Below are 18,379 nucleotides of genomic sequence, written 5' to 3'. Positions count from 1 at the left end.
AAGGATGCCCACTTTCACCCCTCTTGTTCAACATAGTATTAGAATTCCTAGCAACAGCAATCAGACAACAGAGAGAAATAAAAGGTATCCAAATTGGTAATGAAGAAGTCAAACTCTCTCTCTTCGCAGATGACATGATTCTTTATATGGAAAACCCAAAAGACTCCATCCCCAAACTACTAGAACTCATACAGCAATTCAGCAACGTGGCAGGATACAAAGTCAATGTGCAGAAATCAGTGGCTTTCTTATACACTAACAATGAAAATACAGAAAGGGAAATTAGAGAATCGATTCCAGGGTTTTTTTTTAAAGATTTTATTTATTTATTTGACAGAGAGACACAACAAGAGAGGGAACACAAGCAGGGGAAGTGGGAGAGAGAGAATCAGGCTTCCTGATGAGCAGAGAGCCCAGTGCGGGGCTTGATCCCAGTAACCTGGGATTATGACCTGAGCTGAAGACAGACACTAATGACTGAGCCACCCATGGGCCCCTTGAAAACCAGTTCTGACAGACATTTAGATGGGGTTCCTTGGGTTGTGAAGAGGATGCTCCAGTCAAAAGAAGATTTAGAAATAAGGCTGACCCTGTAGTTGGGCAAAGTCCATGGCCTAAAGATGGTTGCCTATCTGGGGACTGGGGAACACTTTTTACAAAAACAATTATTATTATGTTCAATTAGCCCTCCTTAATACCCATCATCTGGTTATCCCATCTCCCCAGCCTCCTCCCTTCTCTAACCCTCAGTTTGGTACCCAAAGTCCAGAGTCTCTCATGGTTTGTCTCCCTCTCTGACTTCTTCCCATTCAGTTTTCCCTCCCTTCTCCTATAGTCCTCCACACTTTTTGCTGGGATCTTCTACCCTGTTGAAACGTGCACTTTGGTGGTTTTTTTTTTTTTAATTTTCTGGCATTTGCATTTTTTTCCACATGCAAACTCTACCAAATATTTCTCTTTCTTTTTTAAGTACATCATAAGTTTTTAATGTAGTGTTCAATGATTCATTGTTTGCATATAATACCTAGTGCTCATCACAACACATGCCCTCTTTAATACCCATCACCTGGTTACCTCATCCCTCCACCACCCCCATTCTATAACCCTCAGTTTGTTTCCCAGGGCCCAGAGTCTCTCATGGTTTGTTTCCTCTCTGATTTCTTCTCGTTCAATTTTCCCTCCTTTCCCTTGCAGACATTTTTTTTCTTCTTTTAAATTTAAACTCAGTTGGGCAACATATAGCCCATTAGTTTCAGATGTAGAGTTTAGTAATTCATCAGTGGCTTATAACACCCAGTGCTTATTACATCATGTGCCCTCCTTAATGTCCATCACCCAATTACCCCATCACACCACCCATCTCCCTTCTAGCAACCCACAATTTGCTTGATCCCAGGACCCCAAGAAGACGAAGGCAGACATTTAACTGACTGAGCAATCCAGATTTCCCCTCTACCAGACATTTAAAGAGGAATTCATATTTATTCTTCTCAAACTGTTTCAAAAAATAAAATGGATGGAAAACATTGAAACTCATTCTATGAGGCCAACATTACCTTGATTCCAAAACCAGACAAAATTCCACTAAAAAGGAGAATTACAAAGATACAGATGTAGTGAAAATAAGGGGCACAAGCACCCCAATGTTCATAGCAACAATATCTAACTCATTCTATGAGGCCAAAATTACCTTGATTCCAAAACCAGACAAAATCCCACTAAAAAGGAGAATTACAAAGATACAGATGTAGTGAAAAGAAGGGGCACAAGCACCCCAATGTTCATAGCAACAATATCTACAATAGCCAAACTGTGGAATAAGCTGAGAGGTCCTTTAACAGATGAACAAGTAAAGATGTGGTCTGTATACCTACAATTACGATTCCTCATCAGAAGGGATGAATACCTACCACTTGCACTGACATAGCTGGAACTGGAGGGAATTATGTTAAGTGAAATAAGTCAAGAAGAGAAAGAAAATTATCATATGGTTTCACTCATATGTGGTATATAAGGAATAGTGCAGAGGATCACAGGGGAAGGGAGAGAAAGCTGGGAAGAAATCAGAGAGAGACAAGCCATGAGAGACTCTGGACTCTGGAAAACAAACTTAGGGTTACAGAAGGGAGGGAGGTGTGGGGATGGGGTAACAGAGTGATGAGTAGTAAGGAAGGCATGTGATATGATGAGCACTGTGTGTGATATGCAACTAATGAATCATTGAACACTACATCAAAAACTAATGATGTTGGTTAATTGAACATAATAAAAAATAAAAAGAAGAATTTCAGGCCAATATCCCTGATGAACATAGATACAGAAATCCTCAACAAAATACTAGCAAATTAAATTCAACAGTACATTGAAAGGATTATTCACCATGATAAAGTGGGATTTATCCCCAGGCTGCAGAGGTGGCTCAATATCTACCAGTTAATCAGTGCAACACACAACATTAATGAGAGAAAGGATAAGAACCATATGATCCTCTTCATGGATGAAGAAAATCATTTGACAAAATACAGCATCCTTTCTTGATAAAAACCCTCAATAAATTAGGGATAGATGGAACATAACTTAACATCATAAAGGCTATATACAAAAGACTCACAGCTAATATCATTCTCAATGGGGAAAAAACTGAGGGCCACTCCCCTATGGTCAAGAACAAGACAAGGGTGTCCACTCTCACCATTACTACTTAACATAGTACTGAAAGTCTTAGCCTCAGCAGCTGGACAACAAAAAGAAATAAAAGGCATCCAAATTGGTAAGGAAGAAGTCAAAGTTTCACTTCTTACAGAAAACATGATACTCTGTGTAGAAAACCTGACAGACTCCACCAAAAATTTGCTAAACCGAATAGAAGAATTCAGCAAAGTTGCAGGATGTAAAATACATCAATCAACATGTTGCATTACTATATGCCAATGATGAAGCAGCAAAGAGAGAAATCAGTGAATCAATACCATTTGCAGTTGCCCCCCAAGCCATAAGATACCTAAGAATAAACCTAAACAAAGAGGTAAAAGATTTGTACTCCAAAAACTATAGAACACTTGTGAAAGAAATTGAAGAAGCTCAAAGAAATGGAAAGATATTCTATACTCATGGATTGGAAGAGCAAATATTTTTTAAATATCTCTACTACTCAAAGTAATCTATACATTCAATCCAATCTCTTTCAAAACAACACTAGCATTTTTCACAGAGCTAGAACAAACAATTCGAAAATTTGTATGGAACCAGAAAAGACCCTGAATAGCCAAAGCAATGTTGAAAAAGAAATCCAAAAGTGGAGGCATCACAACTCTGGATTTCAAGCTATATTACAAAGCTCAGCATTGAGACAGTATAGTACTGGCATAAAAACGGACACATAAGTCAGTGGAACCCATAAATGGGCCCACAACTCTATGGTCAACTAATCTTTGACAGAGCAGAAAGAAAAATCCAATAGAAAAAAGACAGTCTCCTCAATAAATTGTGCTGAGAAAATTGGATGGTGATATACAGAAGAATGAAACTGGACCACTTTCTTACACCATACACAAAAATAAACTCATAATGGATGAGAGACCTAGATGTGAGACAGGAAATCATCAAAATCCTAGAGGAGAACACTGGAAGTAACCTCTTTGACCTTGGCTGTAGCAACTTCTTACTAGACATGTCACAGGAAGCAAGAGAAACAAAAGCAAAATTGAATGATTGGGACCTCACCAAGATAAAAGGCTTCTGCACAATGAAGGAAACAGTGAACAAAACTAAAAGACAGCCTACGATTCTTTCAAAAAAACCAGCTTCTAGTTTCATTGATACATTCTACTGTATCTCTGAGGTAGAAACCTCATAGATCTCAGCTCTAATTTTGATTATTTCCCTTCTTATGTGTGGAGTTGGTTTGATTTGTTGTTGTTCTCCAGTTCTTTAAGGTGTAGAGACAGCTGCTGTGTTCTGGATTTTTCAATTTTTTTGAGCGAGGCTTGGATGGCTATGTATTTCCCCCTTAGGACCGCCTTTGCTGTATCCCTTAGGTTCTGGACCGAAGTGTCTTCATTCTCATTGGTTTCCATGAATTGTTTCAGTTCTTCTTTGATCTCCTGGTTGATCCAAGCATTCTTAAGCAAGGTGGTCTTTAGCTTCCAGGTGTTTGAGTTCCTTCGGAACTTTTCCTTGTGATTGAGCTCCAGTTTCAACGCATTGTGATCTGAGAATGTGCAGGGAATAATCTCAGTCTCTGGTATAGGTTGAGTCCTGATTTGTGACCCAGTATGTGGTCTATTCTGGAGAAGGTTCCATGTGCACTTGAGAAGAATGAGTATTCTGTTGTTTTAGGGTGGAATGTTCTGTATATATCTATGAGGTCCATCTGGTCCAATGTGTCATTCAATGCTCTTGTTTCTTTATTGATTTTCTGCTTCGATGATCTGTCTATTTCTGAGAGAGGCATGTTAAGATATCCTACTATTAATGTATTCATATCAATATGACTCTTTATCTTGATTAACAGTTTTCTTATGTAATCGGCTGCTCCCATATTGGGGGCATAGATATTTACAATTGTTAGATAGTCCCTTTAAGGATTATGTAGTGTCCTTCTGTATCTCTGACTACAGTCTTTAGTTTAAAATCAAATTTATCTGATATGAGAATCGCTACCTCAGCTTTCTTTTGAGGCCCATTGGCATGGAAGATGCTTCTCCATCCCTTCACTTTCAATCTGGGTGTATCTTTAGGTTCATAATGGGTCTCTTGTAGACAACATATGGATGGGTCCTGTCATTTTATCCAATCTACAACCCTGTGCCCTTTTATGGGCGCATTTAGGCCATTCACATTGACAGTGATTATTGATAGATACGTTTTTATTGACATCGTGTTACCTTTGAAATCTTTCTTTCTGTGGATTATATCTATATTTCTGTTCAATGCTATTCTTAGGATTATTCCTCTTTTACAGAACCCCCCTTAATATTTCCTGCAGTGTTGGCTTGGTGGTTGTGCAGTCTTTTAAGCCTTGCCAGTCTTGGAAACTCTTTATCTCTCCATCCATTTTGAATGTCAGTCTTGCTGGATAAAGTATTCTTGGCTGCAGGTTCTTCTCATTTAATGCCCTGAATATATATTGCAAGCCCTTTTTGGCTTGCCAGGTCTCTGTGGACAGGTCTGATGTTATTCTGATGGGCTTTCCTCTGTAAGTAAGGAGCCTCTTTGTCCTAGCAGCTTTCAAGAGATTATACCTACAATTACGATTCCTCAATTTGACTATCAGGTGCCTTGATGTTTCTTTGGAATGTATAATCTTGGGTGGAGACCGTTTGGCCTCTAGTACATGAACTCTGGTTCCATTTGCGAGATTGGGAAAATTTTCATGAAGAACTTGTTTCACTATATCTTCTAGACTTCTATCTTTCTCCTCCCCTTCAGGGATTCCAATAATTCTGACCTTCGAATGTTTCATGGCATCATTTATTTCCCTGATTCTGTTTTCATGGTTTCTAAGCTGTTTGTTCCAGGCTTCCTCCTGATCCTTTCTCTCTATCTGTTTGTCCTCCAGATCACTAATTCCATCTTCTGTCTCAGTTACCCTAGCTTTGAGAGAGTTTAGATTAGATTGGAACTCATTGAGAGCATTGTGAACCTCCTCCCTGGTAGCTTTTAACTCCACCCTAACATTGTGAACATCATCTCTAGTCGCTTTCAGCTCGCCCCTAATCAATTCCGTTTGGTCATCCATGGCTTTCTCCAACCTAGCTATTGCCTGGATAATTGCTAGCTTGAATTCTCTTTCTGACATATTGTCTATGATGATAGCCATTAGCTCTGTTGCTCTGTTGGTGGGAATGCAAGTTGGTGCAGCCACTTTGGAGAACAGTGTGGAGATTCCTCAAGAAATTAAAAATAGAACTTCCCTATGACCCTACAATTGCATTACTGGGTATTTACCCCAAAGATACAGATGTCGTGAAAAGAAGGGCCATCTGTACACCAATGTTCATAGCAGCAATGGCCACAGTCGCCAAACTGTGGAAAGAACCAAGATGCCCTTCAACCGACGAATGGATAAGGAAGATGTGGTCCATATACACTATGGAGTATTATGCCTCCATCAGAAAGGATGAATACCCAACTTTTGTAGCAACCTGGATGGGACTGGAAGAGATTATGCTGAGTGAAATAAGTCAAGCAGAGAGAGTCAATTATCATATGGTTTCACTTATTTGTGGAGCATAACAAATAGCATGGAGGACAAGGGGTGTTAGAGAGGATAAGGGAGTTGGGGTAATTTGGAAGGGGAGGTGAACCACGAGAGACTAAGGACTCTGAAAAACAATCTGAGGGGTTTGAAGTGGCGGGGGGGTGGGAGGTTGGGGTACCAGGTGGTGGGTATTATAGAGGGCACGGATTGCATGGAGCACTGGGTGTGGTGAGAAAATAATGAATACTGTTTTTCTGAAAATAAATAAATTTTAAAAAAACAATCTAAGGGTTTTGAAGGGGCGGGGAGTGGGAGGTTGGGGGTACCAGGTGGTGGGTATTATAGAGGGCACAGATTTCATGGAGCACTGGGTGTGGTGGAAAAATAATGAATACTGTTATGCTGAAAATTTAAAAAAAAAGACAGCTTATGGAATGGGAAAAGATATTTGCATTGAGATACCTGATAAAGGGTTAGTATCCCAAAATCTATGAAGAATTTATTAAACTCAGCACCCAAAAACCAAACAATCCAGTTAAGAAATGGACAGCAGTCATGAATAGACACTTTTCCAAAGAAGACACCCAGAAGACCAACAGACATACAAAAATATGGTCAACATTACTCATCATCAGAGAAATACAAGTCAAAACCACAATAAGATACCACTTCACACCTGTCAGAATGACTAAAATTAACAACACAAGAAACAACAAATATTGGTAATGTGGAAAAAGGGGAACCCTCTTGCACTGTTGGTGGGAATGCAAACTGGGGCACCCAGTGTGGAAAACAGTATAAAGGTTCCTCAAAAAGTTAAAAGTAGAACTACCCTATGATACATCAGTTGCACTACCAGGTATTTACACAAAGGATACGAAAATACAGATCTTAAGGGGTATATGCACCCTGATATTTATACCAACATTATCAACAATATTCAAGCAATGGAAAAAGCCCAATGTCCCTTGACTGATGAATGAATAAAGAAGTGGTATATATATAATGACATTATAATAATATATGATATATATAATATATATAATGACAATATAATAATATAATATAATAACATAATATAATTATAATATGTGAGATATATAATATATATTCTGTATATATAATGGAATATTGATCTTATTATATCTATCTATATATAACAGAATATTAACTCAGCCATCAAAAAGAATGAAATCTCCCTTTCTCAAGAAACAAGAAAGGGCTCAGGTACACAACCTAACCCTACACCTAAAGGAGCTGGAGAAAGAACAAGAAAGAAACCCTAAGCTCTTCAGGAGAAGAGAAATCATAAAGATCAGAGCATAAATCAATGAAATAGAAACCAAAAAAACAATAGAGCAAATCAACGAAACTAGGAGCTGGTTCTTTGAAAGAATTAATAAAATTGATAAACCCCTGGCCAGACTTATCAAAAAGAAAAGAGAAAGGACCCAAATAAATAAAATCATAAATGAAAGAGGAGAGATCACAACTAACACCAAAGAAATACAAACTATTATAAGAACACACTATGAGCAACTCTACGCCAACAAATTGGACAATTTGGAAGAAATGGATGCATTCCTAGAAACATATAAACTACCACAACTGAACCAGGAAGAAATAGAAAGCCTGAACAGACCCATAACCAGTAAAGAGATTGAAACAGTCAAATCTCCAAACAAACAAAAGCCCAGGGCCAGACGGCTTCCCAGGGGAATTCTACCAAACATTTAAAGAAGAACTAATTCCTATTCTCCTGAAACTGTTCCAAAAAATAGAAATGGAAGGAAAACTTCCAAACTCACTTTATGAGGCCAGCATCACCTTGATCCCAAAACCAGATAAGGATCCCATCAAAAAAGAGAGCTATAGACCAATATCCTTGATGAACACAGATGCGAAAATTCTCACCAAAATACTAGCCAATAGGATTCAACAGTACATTAAAAGGATTATTCACCACGACCAAGTGGGATTTATTCCAGGGCTGCAAAGACGGTTCAACATGCGCAAATCAGTCAATGTGATACAACACATCAATAAAAGAAAGAACAAGAACCATATGATACTCTCAATAGATGCTGAAAAACCATTTGACAAATTACAGCATCCCTTCCTGATGGGGTTTGAAGTGGCGGGGGGGTGGGAGGTTGGGGTACCAGGTGGTGGGTATTATAGAGGGCATGGCTTGCATGGAGCACTGGGTGTGGTGAAAAAATAATGAATACTGTTTTTCTGAAAATAAATAAATTGGAAAAAAAAACTCTTCAAAGTGTAGGGATAGAAGGCGCATACCTCAATATCATCAAAGCCATCTATGAAAAACCCACCGCAAATATCATTCTCAATGGAGAAAAACTGAAAGGTTTTCCGCTAAGGTCAGGAACACGGCAGGGATGTCCATTATCACCGCTGCCATTCAACATAGTACTAGAAGTCCTAGCCTCAGCAATCAGACAACAAAAGGAAATTAAAGGCATCCAAATCGGCAAAGAAGAAGTCAAATTATCACTCTTTGCAGATGATATGATACTCTATGTGGAAAACCCAAAGGACTCCACTCCAAAACTGCTAGAACTTGTACAGGAATTCAGTAAAGTGTCAGGATATAAAATCAATGCACAGAAATCAGTTGCATTTCTCTACACCAACAACAAGACAGAAGAAAGAGAAATTAAGGAGTCCATCCCATTTACAATTGCACCCCAAACCATAAGATACCTAGGAATACACCTAACCAAAGAGGCTAAGAATCTATACTCAGAAAACTATAAAGTACTCATGAAAGAAATTGAGGAAGACACAAAGAAATGGAAAAATGTTCCATGCTCCTGGATTGGAAGAATAAATATTGTGAAAATGTCTATGCTACCTAAAGCAATCTACACATTTAATGCAATTCCTATCAAAGTACCATCCATCTTTTTCAAAGAAATGGAACAAATAATTCTAAAATTTATATGGAACCAGAAAAGACCTCGAATCGCCAAAGGGTTATTGAAAAAGAAAGCCAAAGTTGGTGGCATCACAATTCCAGACTTCAAGCTCTATTACAAAGCTGCCATCATCAAGACAGCATGGTACTGGCACAAAAACATACACATAGATCAATGGAACAGAATAGAGAGCCCAGAAATAGACCCTCCACTCTATGGTCAACTAATCTTTGACAAAGCAGGAAAGAATGTCCAATGGAAAAAAGACAGCCTCTTCAATAAATCGTATTGGGAAAATTGGACAGCCACGTGCAGAAAAATGAAATTGGACCATTTCCTTACACCACACACAAAAATAGACTCAAAATGGATTAAGGACCTCAATGTGAGAAAGGAATCCATCAGAATCCTTGCGGAGAATACAGGCAGCAACCTCTTTGGTCTCAGCTGCAGCAACATCTTCCTAGGAACATCGCCAAAGGCAAGGGAAGCAAGGGCAAAAATGAACTATTGGGATTTCATCAAGATCAAAAGCTTTTGCACAGCAAAGGAAACAGTTAACAAAATCAAAAGACAACTGACAGAATGGGAGAAGATATTTGCAAACGACATATCAGACAAAGGACTAGTGTCCAAAATCTATAAAGAACTTAACAAACTCAACACCCAAAGAACAAATAATCCAATCAAGAAATGAGCAGAGGACATGAACAGACGTTTCTGCAAAGAAGACATCCAGATGGCCAATAGACACATGAAAAAGTGCTCCATATCACTCGGCATCAGGGAAATACAAATCAAAACCACAATGAGATATCACCTCATACCAGTCAGAATGGCTAAAATCAACAGGTCAGGATATGACAGATGCTGGGGAGGATGCGGAGTAAGGGGAACCCTCCTACACTGTTGGTGGGAATGCAAGCTGGTGCAACCACTCTGGAAGACAGCATGGAGGTTCCTCAAAATGTTGAAAATAGAACTGCCCTATGACCCAGCAATTGCACTACTGGGTATTTACCCTAAAGATACAAACGTAGTGATCCAAAGGGGTACGTGCACCCGAATGTTTATAGCAGCAATGTCCACAATAGCCAAACTATGGAAAGAACCTAGATGTCCATCAACAGATGAATGGATAAAGAAGAAGTGGTATATATACACAACGGAATACTATGCAGCCATCAAAAGAAATGAAATCTTGCCATTTGCGACAACGTGGATGGAACTAGAGCGTATCATGCTTAGCGAAATAAGTCAAGTGGAGAAAGACAACTATCATATGATCTCCCTAATATGAGGAAGTGGTGATGCAACATGGGGGCTTAAGTGGTTAGGAGAAGAATCCATGAAACAAGATGGGATAGGGAGGGAGACAAACCATAAGTGACTCTTAATCTCACGAAACAAACTGTGGGTTGCTGGGGGGAGGGGGGTTGGGAGAAGGAGGGTAGGGTTATGGACATTGGGGAGGGTATGTGCTTTTGGGTAAATTGGAAGGGGAGGTGAACCATGAGAGACTATGGGCTCTGAAAAACAATCTGAGGGATTTGAAGGGGCAGGGGGGTGGGAGGTTGGGGTACCAGGTGGTGGGTATTATAGAGGGCACGGCTTGCATGGAGCACTGGGTGTGATGAAAAAAATAATGAATACTGTTTTTATGAAAATAAATAAATTGGGAAAAAAAATTATCCCAGCAAACAAGACTCTAGGGATGGATGGCTTCCCAGGGAAATTCAACCAAACATTTAAAGAAGAATTATTATCTATTCTTCTGGAGCTCCTCCAAAAAATAAAAATGGAAGGAAAACTTCTGAACTCATTCTATGAAGCCCCCATTACCCTGACCCCAAAATCAGACAAGGACCCCACCAAAGACAATAATTACAGACCAATATCCCTGATAAATATGGGTGCAAAAATTCTCCCCAAGATACTAGCCAATAGGATACAATAGTGCATTAAAAGGATTATTCACCATGACCAGGTGGGATTTATTCCAGGGCTGCAGGGATGGTTCAGCATTTGCAAATCAATCAATGTGATAGACTACATAAATAAAAGAAGGGACAAGAGCCATATGATTCTTTCTAGAGATGCAAAAGAAGCATTAGACAATATATGGCCTCTTTTCTTGAGTAAAACTATCCTTCGTATAGGGATAGAGGTAACATACCTCAACATCATAAAAGCCATCTATGAAAACCCCACAGCGAATATCTTTCTCAATGGTGAAAAACTTTAAGGTTTTTTACATTTTTAAACATTTTTAAACATTTCCTTTAAGGTCAGGAACATGACAGGGATGTCCACTCTCACCATTGTTGTTCAACAAAGTTCTAGAAGTCCTTGCCTCAGCAATTAGACAACAAAAAGAAATAAAAGACATCCAAGTTGGCAAAAAAGAAATCAAACTTTCACTCTTCACAGATGTTATGATACGTTATGTGGAAAACCCAAAGACTCCACACATAAATTGCTAGATCTCATACAGGAATTCAGCAATGTGGCAGAATATAAAATCAATGCACAGAAATCAGTTACATTTTTATACACTAAGAATGACAGAGAAGAAAATGAAATTAAAGAACTGATTCCATTGACAATAGCACCAAACACCATAAGATACCTAGCAATAAACCTAATTGAAGAGATAAAGGATCTCTACCCTGGAAACTATAAAATATTCATGAAAGAAACTGAGGGAGACAGAAAGAAATGAACTAATGTCCTACATTTGTGGATTGGAAGAACAAATATTGTTAAAATGTCTGTGCTTCCCAGAGGACTAGAAACCTTCAATGCAATTCCTATCAAAATACCACCGATATGTTCTCAGAGCTAGAACAAATAATCCTGAAATTGTTTGGAATCAGAAAAGACCTTGAATAGCCTAAAGAAAGTTGAAAAAGCAACTGGGTGATGGGCATTAAGGCAGACACATGAAGTGATGAGCACTGGATGTTATACACAACTAATAAATCATTGAACACTACATCAAAAATTAATGATGTACTGTATGTTAGCTAATTGAATTTAAATTTAAAAAAGAAGATAAAAAAGAAAACCAAAGCTGGTGTCATCACAGTTCTGGACTTCAAGCTGTAGTACAAAGCTGTAATCATCAAGATAGTGTGGTACTGGCACAAAAACAGACACATAGATCAGTGGAACTGAGTAAAGAACCCAGAAATGGAACCTCAATTCTATGGTCAACTACTCTTTGACAAAGCAGGAAAGGATATTGAAAGGAAAAAAGTCTCTTCAACAAATGGTGTTGAGGAAATTGGACAGCCACATGCAGAAGAATGAAATTGGACCATTTTCTTACACCATAAACATAAACATACTCCAAATGGATGAAAGACCTAAATGTCAGACAGGAATCCATCACAATCCTAGAAGAGAACATAGGCAGCAACCTCTCTGACCTTGGCCACAGCAACTTCTGTCTAGACACATCTCCAAAGGCAAGATGAACTATTGGGAGTTCATCAAGATAAAAAGCTTTTTCACAGCAAAGGAAATAGTCAGCAAAACCAAAAGACAACCCACAAAATGGGAGAAGATAGTTGCAAACATCTTATGAGATAAAGGTTTAATACCCAAAATCTGTAAAGGATTTATCAAACTCAACACCCAAAGAACATATAATCCAGTCAAGAAATGGACAGAAAAAATGAACAGACATCTCTCCAAAGAAGACATGCAAATGGCCAACAAACACATGAAACAATGCTCAACATCACTCAGCATCAGAGAAATACAAATCAAAACCACAATGAGATACCACCTCACAGCAGTCAGATGGCTTAAAATTAACAAGTCAGGAAATGGAAAATTTTGGCAAGGATACAGAGAAAAGGGAACCCTCTTACACTATTGGTGAGAATGCAAGTTGGTACAGCCACTCTGGAAAACAGTATGGAGATTTTTCAAGAAGTTGAAAATAGAACTTCCCTATGACCCAGCAATTGCACTATTAGGCATACACCCCAAAGATACAAAAGTAGTGATCCAAAGAGGCACCTGTACCCCAATGTTTATATCAGCAATGTTCACAATAGCCAAACTATGGAAGGAGCCCAGATGTCTATTGACAGATGTGGGATGGATACACACACACACACATGCACACACACACACACACACGCATACACACACACATACACATACACACATGCATGCACATTGAAATATTTTTCAGCCATGAAAAAGGAAATCTTGCCATTTCCAATGATGTGGATGGAACTAGATGGTATTATGCTAAGCAAAATAGGTCAATCAAAGAGAGACGATTATCATATGATTTCACTTATACATGAAATTTAAGAAACAAAACAGAAGAGTATAGAGGAAGGGAGGGAAAAGTAAAATGTAATAAGACGTAATAAGAGAGGGAGACAAACCATAAGAGATTCTTAACTATAGGAAAGAAGCTGAGAGTTACTAGAGGGGAGGACTGTGGGGGGATGGGGTAACAGGGTGATGGGTGTTAAGGAGGACATGTGATGTAATGAGCACTGGGTGTTATGCACAAGTGATGAATCACTGAACTCTACTACTGAAACTAATAATACACTATATGTTAATTAATTGAATTTAAATTAAAAAAATAAAATTTATTGATCAAAATGTATGTGCTAAGCATTGTGGAAACACTGGGAAAACAGTCATGAGCCATGGTACCAGCTACCATAAATTAGAAGGGAAGGTAGATGTGTTGAAAGGAAACAGTATAGTGGTGCTATAGGAGATGTACGGGGGTACAGAAACATAGTTGTAGCAGGGATAGTCAGAAAACTGTTCCTGTAGGAACTGGCTGACAAACTTAGACCTGAAGCATCAGAATGAGTTAGCCAGGCAAAATAAAGGAAAGGGGGTATTTTCTGCTGAGTAAATGCCATGTATGGAGGCAAGGAGATGAGAAAGAAAAGGAAAGGTAATTAAATAAATTAAAGAATGAGTCTGTCTAGAAATGTATGATTATAGATATATCCTTCTAACATACTACAAAACTCCTGAACATGTTAGACAAAATGGAGCAAACATTCTTTCAAAATATAACTGAAGTCACAAACAGACTAAAGCATATATACAGAGGCTAAGAATAAAAGGAAACCAAAACACAATGCTGTAAGCACAAAAGCTGACACCATAGCTTCCCTGAGGGAGGTTAGTGATCCCAGTAACATAGCATTTGGGATTCAATGACCATGTGAAGATGAGAGACAAGGCCTTAAATGTACTCCCAGGCTGATGAGACTTTGGTCTTTTTGCCCACCAGGAGCAAACACAAAACTTCTCTGGAGGGGCATTCTCTATAGGACTCACAAGGCCCTGCCAAATAGAAGACCAAATTCTAAAATCACAAAACACGGGAAGAAAGACTCTCCCATGAGCAAGAGTCAACAAACACAACAAACAGCACAATTAGACCCCTAGAAATTTCAGCTAATAGAATGACAATATGGAGACTTAGAAATAGTGTATTTAAGTAAGGACATAAAAGAAGAAGTGTAAAAGTAAGAAAAGAGCAAATTATTATTTTTAAAAGATTGATGTGAAAAGAATCAAAAGAAGCTTCTAAAATTGAAAAATATAGTCATTGAAAATGAAAACCTAATACTCAGTTTAAACAGACCATAGCCTGGTTATGGGTATTAAGGAGAGCACGTATTGCATGGAGAACTGGGTATTATACACAAACAATGAATCATGGAACACTACATCAAAAACTGATGATTTATTGTATGGTGACTAACATAACATAATAAAATTTTTAAAATGGACCATTAACCTGAAAAGAGAAACAAAGACCTAGAAGATAGATTTGATATGCTTAACCAGAACACAGCAGAAAGAGTATAAAGAGGGAGACAATGAAAGAGATGTGAAGATAAGTGGAAGGAAGACTTAGAAGGGCCAATATGCATCTAAAATATGTTCCAGAAGAGAGTCCAGAGAAAATATTTTAAAGGTTAATGGCTGAGAATATTTCAAAATTGCTGAAAGACATAAGTCCTTACATGAAAGAAGCACAAGCCCTAAGCTGGGTTTAAAAAAGGAAAAAAAAGAGAAATCTATAACTCGGTATATTGTAGTAAAACTACAAAACATCAAAGACAAGGCAGACAGAGTGATAATGGAGATTACCACTGTGGAATGACAATCAGACTGATGGAAGCTTTCAGGGGGAACAATAGAAGTCAGGAGACAATCTGGAAGCACATACGCTATAATATCATTTAAGAGTGAGACCAAAGTAGGAATTTAAAGCAAATAGGGATTGAAAGAACTTTTAAACAGATACTACTAGAGGAAAAAAGTTGTACCCAGATGCAGGAACAAGTGTTAAAGAAACAGAATGCACTAAAATTAATTGCAAACCATCATGTTTTATTTGTGTAAAGACAATTAAAAAAAAAAAAACTCTGGAGGTCTGTTGAAGAAAGAGTCTTTTGAATCACCATCCACTGAAATTTAGTCCCTGCCATGACTTACCCTGGGTCAATTAATAGACCTAGACTCCCTCACATTAAGGTAAATCCAGGGAATGAATGAAAATGTATAATGTGAGGGCACCTGGGTAGCTCAGTTGGTTAAGTGACTGCCTTCAGCTCAGGTCATGATCCTGGAGTCCCAGGATTGAGTCCTGCATTGGACTCCCTGCTCAGCTCTCTCTGACCCTCTCCCCTCTAGTTCTCTCACACACACACTCTCTCTCTCTCTCAAGTAAATAAATAAGATCTTTTTTAAAAATGTATAATGTGAACCATAATTCTAATATTTCTCCAAGGGACATTTAGATAAGTGTATATGCACTACTGAAGAGGAAATATTCACACTTTTTAATGCTTACTAGACATTGACTTACAGATGATATTAATGCCTTACAATGCAGAATGGTCCATCAGCCAGAGGGAAGCTAATGATGGCCAGACGATGAATTTTGAATGGGAAGAAATGGAAAAAATCTCCATGTTGCCTCTGTTGCACATGGAATAAGAGCTATTGTACTAAGAAGGGCTAAAAAGTAACTAAATTGTTCCCTCCCTAACAAGATACTAAATGAAAAGTGATATCACATGCTTGTAGAAATATCAGATAATTTGTGCCACCAACTGAGTATTATAAGATGCAGAGATAGTGATTTATATCTCATTCCGATTCTAATTTTATTCAGTGTAAGAGATGGATGGTCCTTGGAGCATGAGTGGGATTATCATAAATATAATCAGGTGGTGACTCCAAAACAGTTGCTTTCCCAGATGTGGCCTTCTTCCTGAAATAAACCAATCCTCTTTTCTAGACTGCAGTTAGCAGAGAACACTGAAAGCAGTTTGCTTTCTTGGGCATAGAAAATTCTATACTTATGTATATTGTATCTCCAAGTCTGAGCTCCAGTTTAGTCTTTGGAGATTTTAACTACACCACCATCCAATAGGAATTATGCTAGTCCATTTTTTATGACATCATCCTGATAGAATCTAGAGAGGATAAAGGAGCAAGTACCTTAGATACCTTGGAAAGGATCATGAGGTTCCAGAGGTTTTGAATCAAATCCCTTGAAATGATAGGATCCTACGTCTGTGAAATTGCTTAGGGGTCTATTGATTTAGATATGTCAAGTAATCCCTTCCAATGTGGAGGACAATTTGCTTCAATTTTTTTCCCTTATCAGTAATGAGGCACAATGCTTGCTGGGCCAACTGGAATTTTAAAGATAAAAATTGTCATATTCTGTAATGTGTCAGGATACAAAATTAATGCACAGAAATCAGTTGCTTTCTTATACACTAACAATGAAAATATGGAAAAAGAAATTAGAGAATCAGTTCCATTTACTATAACACCAAGAACCATAAGATACCTGGGAATAAACCTAACCAAAGAGGTAAAGGACCTCTACTCGAGGAACTACAGAGCACTCATGAAAGACATTGAAGGCACAAAAAGATGGAAAAGCATTCCGTGCTCATGGATCAGAAGAATAACCATTTCTAAAATGTCTATATTGCCCAGAGCAATCTATAGTTTCAATGCCATTCCAATCATAATTCCACTGGCATTTTTCAAGCTTCTGGAACAAACAATCCTAAACTTTGTATGGAACTAGAAAAGATGCCGAATAGCCAAAGAAATGTTGAAAAAGAAAAACAAAACTGGCAGCATCACATTGCCGGATTTCAAGCTTTACTACAAAGCTGTGATCACCAAGACAGCATGGTACTGGCACAAAAACAGACACATAGACCAGTAGAATAGATTAGAGAGCCCAGATATGGACCTGCAACTCTATGGACAAATAAACTTTGACAAAGCAGGGAAAAATATCCAGTGGAAAAAAGACAGTCTCTTCCTAAATTGTGCTGGGAAACTTGAAGAGCTATGTATAGAAGAATGAAACTGGACCATTCTCTTACACCATACACAAAGATAAACTCAAAATGAATAAAAGACCTCAACGTGAGGCAGGAATTCATCAAAATCCTAGAGGAGAACATAAGCAGTAGCCTCTTTGACATCAACCGTGGCAACTTCTTTCAAGACATGTCCCCAAAAGCAAAGGAAACTAAAGTGAAAATGAACTTTAAGGACTTCACCAAGATCAAAAGCTTCTGCATAGCAAAGGAAACAGTCAACAAAACAAAGAGGCAACCCATCGAATGATAGAAGATATTCGCAAATGACACTACAGACAAAGGGCTGATATCCAAGATCTATAAAGAAGTCCTCAGACTCAACAGTCAAAAAACAGATAATCATGTCCAAAAATGGGCAGAAGACACGAACAGACACTTCTCCAATGAAGACATACGAATGGCTAACAGACACATGAATAAATGTTCATCATCACTAGCCATCAGGGATATTCAAATCAAAACCACATTGAGATACCACCTTACACCAGTCAGAATGGCCAAAATTAACAAGCTAGGAAACAACAAGTGTTGGGAGGATGTGGAGAAAGGGGAACCCTCTTACACTGTTCGTGGGAATGCAAATTGGTGCAGCCACTTTGGAAAACAGTGTGGAGATTCCTTAAAAAATTAAAAATAGAGCTACCCTATGACCCTACAACTGCACTACCGGGCGTTTACCCCAAAGATACAGACGAAGTGAAAAGAAGGGTCATCTGTACCTTCAATGTTCATAGCAGCAATGAACAATCACCAAACTGTGGAAAGAGTCAAGATGCCCTTCAACAGACGAATAGATAAAGAAGATATGGTCC

Source organism: Neovison vison, chromosome X (assembly GCF_020171115.1).
Source record: "Neovison vison isolate M4711 chromosome X, ASM_NN_V1, whole genome shotgun sequence".
NCBI lineage: Eukaryota > Metazoa > Chordata > Mammalia > Carnivora > Mustelidae > Neogale > Neogale vison.
The sequence above is the reverse complement of the archived record's forward strand: the minus strand, read 5'-3'. Positions refer to the sequence as shown.